This window comes from Nuphar pumila, chromosome 17 (genome assembly GCF_984573655.1).
Source record: "Nuphar pumila chromosome 17, dmNupPumi1.hap1.1, whole genome shotgun sequence".
Classification (NCBI taxonomy): Eukaryota; Viridiplantae; Streptophyta; class Magnoliopsida; order Nymphaeales; family Nymphaeaceae; genus Nuphar; species Nuphar pumila.
Genome location: NC_143265.1, coordinates 15,570,950 through 15,581,573, shown reverse-complemented (window position 1 = coordinate 15,581,573; position 10,624 = coordinate 15,570,950).

Genomic DNA, 10,624 nt, shown 5'->3' with positions numbered 1-10,624 from the left:
AAGAAATATTGCTCAGAATTTGAAAAGAAGGCTAAGGATTGACGCACTGGCGAGGGAACAGATGAAGAAGAATGCGGAGGAGTGGAAAATTAATGTTAGCAATATGCTGGCCGAGGCTAAGGCAGAATCTCAGAGGAGAATATTGGAGCGTAGAGCAATGCGAGACAAGGCAAGTCTAATGAAGGAGGCGGAGGATAGGCTTAGGCAAATGAATAAGGAGGAGGAAGAGAAAGAACAGAATATTCCTCAGTATGAGGAAGAAAAGGAAAGGCGAATGAGGGAGAAGGAGTTTGAGGAAGCTAAGGAAATGCAAAGGCAGGAGAAGGAGAATGAGGAAAAGAAAGAAAGTCAACTGAAGGAGGAGGAGGAAGAAAAGGAAAGAGAAAGGAAGAAGCAGGAGGAAGAATTGCAGGAAAGAAGAAAACAAGAACTGGAAGAGATAGAAAGGCGGTGGAAGGAGGAGGATGAAGAAAAGGAAAGAGAAAGAAAGAAGCAACAGGAGGAAGTGCAGGAAAGGGAAAGGAAGAAGCTGGAGGAAGACGCGAAAAGGGATAGAGAAAGAAAGCAGAAGGATGAGGAGAAAAAAAAAGAGAGAAAGGAAGGAGAAGGAGGAGGAGGCGAAAAAGGAGAGAGAAAGGATGCAGGAGGCGAAAAAGTGGAGAGAAAGGATGCAGGAGCAGAAAAGGGAGACAGAAAGGAAGCAGAGGAAGGAAGAGAAGAAAAGGGAGAGAGAAATGAAGGAGAAGAAGGAGGAGAATAGGGAGAGAGAAAGGAAACAAAAGAAGGAGGAGGGGAAAAGGGAGAGAGAAAGAAAGGAGAAGGAGGATGAGAAAAGGAAGGATAGAGAAAGGATGGAGAAGGAGGCCGAGAAAATGAAGGCGAGAGAAATTCATGCGATGGTGGAGCCGGTAGAGATGGAGATTGAAAGTCAATTGGTGGCAGTGGATCGACCAGAAAGTCCCAGGTTGGAGGGAGAACAGGAGAAAATAGCGACCAAGGTAAATATATATGTTCTCTGTGAACATTTAATAACATGTTTAGCGATTTTGGTATAGCGATTACTGTGTTAGGTATTAATATGTATAGCGATTACTGTGATAGTCTATCTGCAACCAATTTTATTTATAGCGGTTAGTAGAATAGTATTGATAAGTACAAATGGAACTAAATTACAATTGGTAGAAATAATATGTTATTTTGTGTTACAGGGAGTTCACAGGAGAACTAGAGCACCAGGTGAAAAGCTCGGAGGTCGGTGTCAATGGCCTATAGTTCTGTCGTGGTATGGTCAGCTGAGTGCATATCAGAAGGACCGATTACGAAATATGCACTTCTGTGGCCTTTTGGACCAGCAATATTTTGAAACTTGCTGGAATACCATGACCCACCTGGTAAATAAATGGAATGATAAGACGAACACATTCCAGTTTGATTCTTTTGAGATCACCATGACTCTAGAAGATGTGGCGAGGATCACTGGCCTTAAGTGCGATGGCAGTGCTGTCCTGTTACGGCATTCAAAGTATAACGCAAGGGAGAAATGCACGGCCCTGTTAGGAATGTCGATGGACGAATGGAGTCAATGTATTTCTGGTGGAATAAAATCCACATCAATGAAGGTCTCATTTTTTCGTAATAAATGGGAAGGCCACTCCGCTACTTGTGCATCTGAAATAGCTGACCAAGAGTTGCGCGACTTCCTTCTATATTTTTTTGGTCTTACATTATTTTCTGATTGTTCTGGTTCGAGAATAAGTTCCATGTGGCTGCAGTACCTGGCAGACTTAGACAAAGTCGACAACTATGCCTGGGGTGCCGCTATGCTCGCACACTTGTACAGTCAACTCCACCGTGCGAGTAACGGTACTAAAACAGTTGGTGGATTTTGGTCATTTGTTCAGGTATTTGTTGATTACATACTTAGTAATTGTAGAACAATCTCATTTCAGGTTGTGGTGTTACTAATAATATTGTTTTTGTTAGGCTTGGGCGTTGGAACATATTATCCCATTGCATCCTCGTTGTGGCCCTCCGATTTATGGTTTTCCAAAGATCGGTCGTTGGGCTAGAATAAACGTCGCAGTTTATAATGCTAAGTCCATTTTAGATGGGCTGCAACTAAACGAGGTAAACGTTCTAAAATTATTTACAATCGCGTCAGCATTTACCATTGAGTATTATAAATCATTGTAATGTTCAGCATTCTTAAGTATCCATCGCTGCAGGATTGTCTTCCGTAGTACATATCGTTGTTGCCATATCATGCGTAAATAAATGTTAATATATTTATCATTCGTTATTAAAAAGAATTACCAATGTACAGGTTTTGTGGAGACCTTATGGAGATGGGGAGGACGATGACGAAGACGTTGTTGCGGAGGCTGCTAGATTGTCTTACCGCGATTTGTGGCTATTCTGCAATTTTGAAGCCGAGTTGCAGCAAGGTAGTCGAGTTCTTCTACAATCTGGCTTGGGGCAGTCTATCCCAAATAAGCCTTTGGAAGTGAGAAGGAAGATGAATAGTGGTGGGGGCAGGAACGTGAATTACGCTGATCGCTACAGGGACGAATTATTAAATTGGAACTCAGGTGGTTTGATCCCTTCTATTTCGAATCCACTTGAAGGACGACAATTTGATCCCTTCTATTTCGAAAGGTATTGGGAACCAATGCGGCGAAATCTGAAGATTGAAAAAATTGTGAACCCATGCCTCCCAACTGCCCCTTCTCATGTTGCAGCCCAGCCTCTACAACCAAAACGTTGTCTCTCTCCAGTTACTACGACTGGTCCCTCAGTAACAAAGCGCGATGAAGAGCGAACACTTGCACTAAAAGATAACATTGTCTTTGCCGCAAGGTTCGAAGTTATGGAGAGAGAGAATAAGAAATTAAGGGCAGAAGTAAGCACTATGGGGATTCAATTGAACACAGTGGTAGAGATGATGACCAGTTTTCTTAATAAAGGTCTCGCAACGAAGCTGCCACCCAGGATAGACAGTGCACAAATAAAAAGTGAGAGACAAGTCTATGATATTTCATCTGATTCGTCAAGTGCCTCGGAATAAATCGTAGTTTTTCATTTTTATCACGCTAGGTTATTGTTGTAATTGTATAATGAGTTGTAGTAACGTGACATTGTTTTATTGTTTAATTCTTTATTATTACATCTTTTCGTCTGTGGATCTCGGTAATAAATAAACTTTAAATGAAAATAGATGTTTGTTCAAAAATCGTGGCATTGTCTAACCTATCTGGCATCGCTAAGATATATCATTTATGTTTAGCAATCGTTGTATTTGTCTCCGCCTCGAAAGAACATCGCATTAAGGATTGGCGATGTAAGCCGTGAACAATAATTTAACTAGTTCTGACGGAGTAAATGTTAACAGTCAATAGCGCTAAGAAAAGGGTTTGTCGTTGCATGAATATATGAATGTATCCATATACAATAATCAATAGAATAATCGTGAAAGATTATTCATACCTAAAAGCTTGTTATAATGCGACCGACAAACGAGGGGTTTTTTATTATTTAAAATTGAATAATTAAATTTCTGGGGTGTTTCCGATAAAGTCCGGCATGTGAGACGACGTATTTTTAATTATGTCTATCAAAAAAAGGGCGGTTTATGGAAAGACGTATTTTTAATTTTTTCGAAAGTAATCATTTAATTTGGCGGCGGCTATCGAAAATAGGGCGGCATGCCAAAAGACGTATTTTTATTTATTTAAAACGCAATCATTTAATTAACAGGCTGTTTTCCAAAAATTTCCATAGGTGAGACGATGTATTATTAATTATTTGTATCGAAAAAAGGGCGGTTTGTGGAGATCGGTGTTTTTAAATACTTCCAAAGCAAGCATTTAATTTGGCGGCGGGTATCGAAAAAAGGGCGGCATGCGAAACGACGTATTTTTATTTATTTAAAACGCATTTAATTAGCAGGCTGTTTTCGAAAAAGGGTGGGACGTTAAAGGACTTTACCTTTGTATTTGATTGAGGACGGCGTTTCCGAATCTGCGTTGCAAAGGTGCCATCGATATCTCCGTCCAGGCATGGCGCTGAAGAAGGGGACAATCGGAGCAGTACAACCAGCCATGGCGTCCAAGAAGACGACTACGGGGCCAATACGACCCGGCACGGCACCAAAGATGATGGGAGCACTATGACCGGACACGAAGGCAACGGAGAGGACGGTGGGAGCAAAACGACCAGGCACGGCGCCAACGGAGAGGACGATGGGAGCAAAACGACCAGGCACAGCGGCAACGGAGAGGATGATGGAAGCAAAACTGCCAGACACGGCGCCGAAGAAGAACACAACCGCATCCACAGTACCAGCATTAGCGCTTAAGACGTATATTTTTTGAAACGCCTGAGCGGTTTAGTCAACATTTGCCTTTTCATGTCGTATTTGGACTATTGTTGTTTACTGTAGACAATAATTTCAATGTCGAATCCTGAATACCACGCTCATGGTGCACACAGTTCAACATCCACAGGCAAGGTTGGGCGGCAACGCCCTAACGAGTGCGTAGATGACATCTAGCAGATGCAAGAAGAATTTGCAGTTGGGAACACTATCAGTAATTTTGTAAGTATTTAACCACTATCAATTTCTAGGTCGTTCCGGTTTGTATGTTTTGAAGTTCGTTAATTTGTGCAACCAGACAATGTGTGATTTTGTCCATTACATCCAGAGCAAGCCAACGAGCAATACAGTACGCATCATCAACCCTTATTTCATGGTATGGCTGTTCCGCTGTTGTTTTCTTTGGTTTTATTACGTACTCAAGTTTCTTGATGGTTAAATCTTACTATTTCGTGCAACAGATGTACGTCCGGCGAAAGTCATACAGCATTGGATTCAAAGATGCAGAAACTTGTTGGAACAGCGGTGATGAGTGCCTAGACATTTCGAAATTTGGAAAGGTAAGTGAACAAACCTCTTCTCCAAGGTTTAGTTGTGAACAAACCTTTTTTCGATTCGCAGATTTTACTTCCTACACTCTGGCAAAATCCCGACCATTGGGTCCTATACGAGATGAATTTTCTGGAAAAGCAACTATGGTGCTACAACTCATTGGACTGCCATAGTGGCGTAGAACGCGACGCTATGCATTTGGTAAGATTGTGGCCATAGATGAATAGCAGCTATTTGAGGTGGACCGGAGTGTAATATATTATCCCTTTATCACAGGCGGGATTCCTTAACGAGGCTGTGGGTGTGGACATTGCCAAGTGGATGTTGCTCTGTGCTGACGATGCTCCTTTACAAAGTAATGGGGTCGATTGTGGCATATTCGTAATGAAGCATATTGAAGCAATATACAATGGAATAGATGTTGCTTTCCACGCTATATGAGCTTTGTATCTGATGTTATTGTTTAATCCTATTATATATTCGTTTCACATTACATGTTTTGTTGCAGGATATTATGCCGGAAATACGCGACGAAATATGCGAACAATTGATTGAGTTTAAAAAGAACGGCAAACAAAATATCTGAAGTGAAACATATCGATTGTTCTGTCTGTACAACCTAAGGAGCTCCGCCATCACCGTTCTCGCCCTCCTCATCGGCAGCAACCCAGTCGGTGCAGTCGCGCTACGGATGGCCAGCAGAAGCTCCACCACGTCGTCTTCCTCTCCCTAGCGAGGAGGTCTCAGCACAGACGTCGTTCAGGTGACGGGTGTTCATCTCGTTCCGGTGACGGGTGTTCTACGAAATGTAATCAGAAATAGTTTTGCGTCGTACGTGCATAACCAATGCTGGTAGAAGTTGTTCTTCAGTAATGAAAAATACTGTACGGAGATAGATATTTCTAAAAATCGCTGTATTGCTGAACCTACGTTAAGGTAGTACGCCAAAGGCGATTTCTTGGGACGCGTGTGGACGTACTTTTGGATTTATTTGAGATCAAAAAATTCGGTCCAATCGCATTGATTAATATTTGGAATAGCCCCCACATTGTTCAATTTTATTAATGCGGAGTGCATTTTTACTGAAGATTTGCTTTTGTTTTAATGAAACTGACGTATATACTTGAAAAATGACGGTGGGTGATAGGACGTTTCATTAATATTTGATTGACACAACACATACTTCCACTTTGCTTCGCGATTAAGGAACCGACAAATCGATAATATTCACACCGACAAGTTTTCATGGTGGTAGTAGTTGTTTCATATGCCAGCAATAAAGCGATGTTTAAGCATACAACATTTCATAGCGATGTTGAATATTATCATTTTGAACATTAGAAGTTCATTAAAATACATCGCAGTCTCACTCAGCGACTGTCAACCACGCCGGTTGAGTGCACATCTTTTATCAATTGCAAGCCTTTTAGATGCTCGCGAGGCCTCCTTCACTTTCTCCTCCGCAATTAGAAAGGACGTCAATTTTTGGCAGAGTTCTTTGCGGAATCCGGGTATATCAACCTGCAAAAACAGATTGTAAGGTAGAAGCAATAGACATGCACTTAATCCCCAATAACAGAGGCGAAGAAATGGCTTACAGCGTCGAATAAGGGTTCTGCACCATTGTATATTGCTTTAATGTACTTCATTACAAATACCCCGCAATCAACACCATTATCTTGTAAAGGAGCATTGTATGTCGTGCGATAGATCCACTCGCTAGCATCGACTCCCAAAATGGCTTTGAGGAAACCGATCTGAGAATAATGCGACCGACAGTAAATTCATGACCCCAGTACACGACTTGTTCCTCACATAGATATTGAAACTTACGAGATGGGAAATGTCTAGCCGTAAACCACTGTGAACTTCCAACGAATTGTAACACCATAGTTGTTTTTCGCGTAAATCCATCACGTATAAGACCCAATGCTTTTCAGATTGTCATAGTGTAGGAATCAATATCTGCAAATAGATCGAAAAAATTGATGTTAGCACTTGTTATGCTGTAATATTGCACTGTAGATTTGTTTGCTTACCTTTTCACTTGAAAAAGGGTCTCTGCAGTGATTACCGTTAACCCAATAAGGTATGCCGTCTTGAAATCCACTAGAGTATGGCAAACGGCGTAAGATAGTCTGCAAACCCAAACATTGCTAACAATAACGACAACATACGAATCAATTGGAATAAATCAATAATGGAAAACAACATAAAATAAAATCGATATACCATGAAATACGGGCTTACGACGCATACAGTCTGGCTTGGTGCGCTGCTTTTAATATAACTGACAAAATCGGATATAGTCTGTTTGCACCAAATATGTTGTTGTTAACGGACGTACACATGTCTTACGTATAGAGACAACTGCTACTAGTTTCATACTAACAAAATTACTGATCATGTTGTATTGTGCGAATTCACTCTGCATTCTGTTGACGTCCTCCTGTAGTGATTGACTAAGTTTTCGCCCAACTTCGTCGGTGGATGTTTGACTGAAATGAATGCCGACATTGCAACGAACGATATGAAATTACATTATACAGTACACAAATCACAAATCGCGAAAAACGGCATGAAACAGATGGATTTTGATGAAAATGTAGACGATGTGTAGACAATATACCCATGATTCGCCATTGTTGATCGTGTAGCTATCTTCGTCTGTGTAGGTTTGTATGTATGAAGGAACCGTCTGTTTGATTGTTGTTGGTTCACGAAGTAGAAGACAAACCTAGCTTCTTGTACTCGTGCGACTATTTATGACCTAAAAGATGTACTGCTCAACCAACATGATCAATGAATACTGTATGACAAATCAAACATTTATTGCTCATTGGCCAAAAAAAACATACTTGTACAGCCTTTGTCATCCCGCTTTGATCGACATTCGAACAATACACTCAAATCCCTTCGCTGCGATGCCACATATCGCTAATCAACGATAATCACAAATCGTCATACAGTGATGTCATCGATCGACTTCATGCAGAAGCCAAAAATCGCTATCTATCGATTTAAGAAAATCAAACCACGGATTACAACTCGTCAATGACAAATGACTGTAAACGCAAAAACAAATCCGGCATTGTGGAGATCGGGGCATGCAAAGAGGCATAAGAACTAAATTAATGGCCCACACGAGACTCCTGTGTCCCATACCTATCTGTCGATTGCATCAGAGCCTGTCATGAAAGAGAAAATATTAGACACTGAATTAAGTTTCACAAGAAATGCATACCTCCTCGCAACATTGATTACATACCAAAAGACTTGTAAAACTGTAACGATCGTTGCCGGAACTCAGGTCGGGAAGAATGTAGGTTTCAACGTTTGGTGGTACTTCGGTATGGTATTGCTGCATGATGGACATTACACGAGTTAGCTATTTGACAAGCTTATCGCAATGGGAAGCAATGTAATGTTTTACATACCTGTTCATTGCCAGGGCCTTGTTGTTTTTTATTACAGGTAGGTTGTTTCTTAATCCTCTTCTTGCCAACCAATTCTAATGCACCCTTTGCCCTCCGACGACTGCGATCAGAGGCAGGTTTTTTTTGAAACCCTTCGCTTCAAGAATATGTCCATCATAATCAACAACGTTCACTACTGACTTGTTGAAGATAATATTTACGCTTCGGTGCAACTTCTCAGGAGTGTCAAGCGAAACATGATTTTGACATAGGCTTTTTTATCCCATTATCTTCGTCTGGTATTCATTCGCTGCAACGGACTTAATGTGAATTAACTCCACGTTTTCAAGTAACTCTGTTGCAGCTTTTCTCACACATGCATAGCCTTTTTCACTTCTCGATGCCAAATCAGCAACATGCATGAACGACCTACACAGTTGTTGGTAACGAGAGGCTATGTGGCACTTCTCGTCAACACCAGATTTACTCGCATTGTCCATAACGAGCATTTCAATCTTCGCGCGTCTGGTCCATCTTCGCATTACGTAAGACTCTGGTATTTCTTGTATCTTCTCTTGATTGAGTGCCTTTAATGCATGACAGCATAGAATGCCTTTGAATTCATACATTTTGCACGAACATTCTACCCTTCCGTTGTCAACATTGTACGTGACATGTGCTTCTTGCCTTTCCTGATGCTTTTCGCCCTAACAAAAAATATGGTATTTGTGCATATTCTCGGTTTGCACGAGTCCTTCTATTTTGCAATTCAAGACATGCAACACCTCTTTCTTGATCCATTCAAATACAGTTAGTGTATACAGAGCTGCAGGTCGCATCAATATTTCCATGCCAAAAGTTTGAGGTCGTGTATTGAAGCATTTCACGTCTTGTTCAAGCTCATTTTGTCTTAGACCCTCTACAAATAATTCATATTGTTCCATGAAATGAAACATTGTTAAACATGAATACAGGGTTTTCTTCAGGGTGGCATGCATAGATTCGGCTCTTTGTGTGCTTATCATACCTGCACAAAAGTATTGTCTTTCATATGCCAATGCCCACTTCTCTTTTTCTGCATATAAATTTTGTAACCACAGACAGTCAGTAAGGTCGTATGTCTTAATCATTTTGTCCCAATCCGACTTAAAAGTGACCTCGTCTACGCTATGAAGTACACACCTTGTAAACCTTTTGTCAAACCCTGTATTCTGATTAAATATGTGTCCTATGTTTTTTGCTGCATTTTGAAAGATATGCCACAAACATAGGCGATGATGTGCATCTGGCCACACATGAAGCACTGCAGCCACAATTGCGTGATCACCATCTGTAAGTACAGTTTCAGGATGCTTCTCGTTCATTGCCTGTGTAAATACTCTGAACAACCACTCAAAGCTTTCCTTGGTCTGGTCATACACAAAAGCACCGCCTAATATACAACTCTGTGCGTGATGGTTCACTCCCACAAACTGCGCAAATGGCCACTGTTTAGTATTAATCTTTACTGTAGTATCAAACACAAGCACATCATTGAAGCATTCATAATCTACTCTAGACTTTGAATCTGCCCAAAACATATTCACAGCATATCCATCTTCGTCCACTTGCATTGCACTAAAGAAACCATGTTCATTGCTTGATTTATTCTGTAAGTAGCGAACCAAACAACATATTTCTCCGTTCTTCATGTTATCTATCATCTTCCTTCTCAAGTGGTTTCTTAGATCCAAAGGAGTGAATGGCACATTTTCGCGACCACCATCTATGCGGGTAAACAAATTGTATGTCTTCCTTGGTGCAATGCCGACGCTATCGGCTATTTCAGCCATTAAAGCATGCGCTACAGTTACTTTACGATGTGACCTTAGCATAGCAGTCATAAATGATGCAGATAAATCATGATTATGATCACTGATTAAAGTACGCACGACAAATTTTCCATTCAGATGTCTTCTCAAAACCAATCTCGCCTGACATCCACATCTTGATTCTAGCATGCTCCTTGTTGGATTTCCCATTGATTTCTTCCAACCTTGCTTGGAACAGACTTATGTCTTTCTAACCAAGACACCCTGTGCATTTTTTGACCAAGAAAACCTTCTCACACTGAAGCCAACTTTTAAGGCATAATCATTGTAAAATTTATATGCATCTTCCTCGTTATTAAACTGCATTCCTTCTACAGGAACATAGTCACGTGTAATTCCATGTACATTCCCAGTTCCTACTGTATGAAAATCTACCTCATTATTGAATTGCATTTCTTCTCCTAAAACATTCA